Source organism: Odontomachus brunneus, unplaced genomic scaffold, assembly GCF_010583005.1.
Source record: "Odontomachus brunneus isolate Ranch 3 - 2012 unplaced genomic scaffold, Obru_v1 Obru_scaffold_275, whole genome shotgun sequence".
NCBI classification, from domain to species: Eukaryota; Metazoa; Arthropoda; class Insecta; order Hymenoptera; family Formicidae; genus Odontomachus; species Odontomachus brunneus.
The window spans coordinates 46,440-49,146 of record NW_022639725.1 but is presented as its reverse complement, the minus strand read 5'-3'; the positions used below and the strand labels follow the sequence as shown (position 1 = coordinate 49,146).

The 2,707-nt window shown below is 38.6% G+C and overlaps 1 pseudogene; it reads right to left on the bottom strand.

Annotated features, from left to right (window-relative positions):
- Positions 1 to 480: 480 nt before the first annotated feature.
- Positions 481 to 2,707, bottom strand: part of LOC116853054 — a 7,578-nt pseudogene continuing 5,351 nt past the window's right edge.

Below are 2,707 nucleotides of genomic sequence, written 5' to 3'. Positions count from 1 at the left end.
ACATTTGTTCTGTGAGAATCGTTTTTCTTCATCCTATGAAAAATTGCTGAAGAGGTAAACTAGGTTTGCGACAATATTTTTTTAAAATTGACATATTACTTTTATAAGGAAAAGCGGAGAAGGAATCTAATGTACCGAAACGTCTCACATCGTCGACAATGTGAAGAAGGCCATGTACGTTATAAGAATTAAACGTCGAACCATATAGATTTGGACTTCGAAGAACAAATTTTTGCAAAGCAAGATCTGCAAAGGCCAAATGTCGTCTTGAGAAACAATTAGACACCAAAACTCTTATTGCTGCATGCAAGAATAAAAAATGCTTATACAATCGTTCGTCCAATATTCCAAACATGATAACTGGCCCTGTATATAGTAAAAATTGGCGATATTCACTTGCTTTAAACTTTGAAGACATATAGAGAGATCTAGGACGTCTCGCAAATTTCGACGGACAATATTTGTTAAGAACATTCATTCTTAAACATAAAACAGAAATAGATCTTCCTGATAATTTTGACAGACGTGAGTATTTCCCATATACCCACACAAATAAAAGTTTTTTTATGACACCCAAGCATACTAAGTGCATGTATTCAAAAGGTACTTGTGATACCATACCTATTGGCAATAATAATCGATAATGAGCTGTTGCCTCTATGATGATCCTCGTCTAAACATCTACTATATTCTTCATCAGTTCGAGGAGAATGATTAATACCATTGAAGATGTAACAACCTTCGTGACATATACTCGAAATCTTACACTTGGAGCAAGGGTTAGAAGACATGTGATTACGATGATTTAAAATGAAAGCTCTGGCTGGTGCATCAGCTATGAAACATCTCAGTTGTATCGGTATTTTATTACCATGATAATTAATGCCACCGCTACACATAATTCTCTGAATATCAGCAATAAATTTTTGAAGAAAAATATTTGGATCATATGGCTTATATGCACCTTTATAAATTCCTACTATTATTGGCTTTATATGCTGTATATTAACAATTCTACACTGAATAGGCCATATCTGAATACTCCCTGATTTATCTAAACTACATCCATCTATATTGAAATCTAATTCTAATTGATTAACAATGGAAACATTACGAAGATTTTGAATTATCCCTACTTCCAAATCAAAATGAACATATTCTCCTGGTTCTACAACAAACGTAATAACACGTTCACGTGGTGTATGTAGTAACGTCCTAACATCTTTTGGTAAATTGTTAAAACAGGGATGTGAACGAAGAAGAGACAAGATACTATTACCTTGCATATGCGTTAAATTATTATCGACAAAACAGCATGCCAAACATTCGCCAAATGAAGGTTCAATGTGGATTGTTTCAGTGAATGAAGCATCGAACGATGTTGTGACGCTGGGGTCACCTTGTCAGGAAGGCTCGTTCGCCAAGCCGGTTGTAATAACGTTGACTCTCTTTGATATAACAAATTGCCGTTTATTGTTGTCTCGGATTAAATTAGATGTGAGGCAGACGATAGGCGATACTCGCAAGATAATAATTGATGCACTTGTTCAAAGGCGTGTCTAGGTAGCTTACACTCTGCTCGACGTCTCGCTGCTAATCACGGAAAAACATCTGGCCAGCAAACGAGACTCCTATATCGGTAATTATTGCACGCAGTACACCAAAGGAAACGATTTCGGGAAACGGATTTCGGTAATTTTTCGTGGCGAGACAATGATGATATCCAACGATAACAACGTTTGGTTCGCTTCGCGTTACGGCTCGGACACGTTCTCACTCACCACGAATAAATATTATTGATTTATATCGATCTGGCTCGGGCAGCGAACCAATCTTTCGCACGCAGAAGGTATGAGCGATCGACAGCTTTCGGGTCGCGAAAAGGGGGGGTTCGTCATTTGATATCGACAACGCGGTTAGTACCGGAGAGATATACGCGTGTTTTGAACGGTATCGATGAGCTCTTGCTTTGTTGTCCTGGAGCATATTTAACTTGACGATGATTCCAAAACATACCGCCCGTCTCGAATGCTGGCATTCGAAATAGTTAGCCTGAAAGTACGCAGAATACAATCAAGGTATAATGACGTAAAAAAAAGGAAAAAGGATTGGATACAGAATACAGAAATCGTGACGCAATATGATAAAAATTAAGGTTTACGATACCGGTGATGTCAGATATTCTCAACGGACATTCCGCCCGCCGTGACGGAATCCTTCGAGTCTTCGGTATTGATCGTGACAGGTAGAAAACAGAGTTTCGCAATCGGTCGCTTGTATTCCGAACAACTTGTTCTTACCGTTACGACGCGAGTTAAATTGTCCTCGCCGGGATGACAAGCTGTAAATCGACCAAGTGCCCATTGGCTCGGTGGAGCCGAAGGGTTACGCACCAGGACGATTTGGCCAACTTTGGCTAGTGTAACGTCCCGTTTGGTCGCTCAGATTAACGAAACGTTTGCTCTCTCTTTGTTTTAGACCTACCTGCATACACCTGCAATAGTCTGGGGAGGTGGAGAGCTGTGCACCGAGAGGAAGTTTCAAGCGAGTGTAATGTTGTGTAAAAGGTGATGTAATAGTTATAAAGTAATGAATGGTAAATTACAGATCCTATATTTGACCAAAGAATGTATAAATTGAATAAAATGAATTTATGTATTCACTGCGTGTTTTATTTGTGAAGAAGTAATTAATATATTGAAGATTC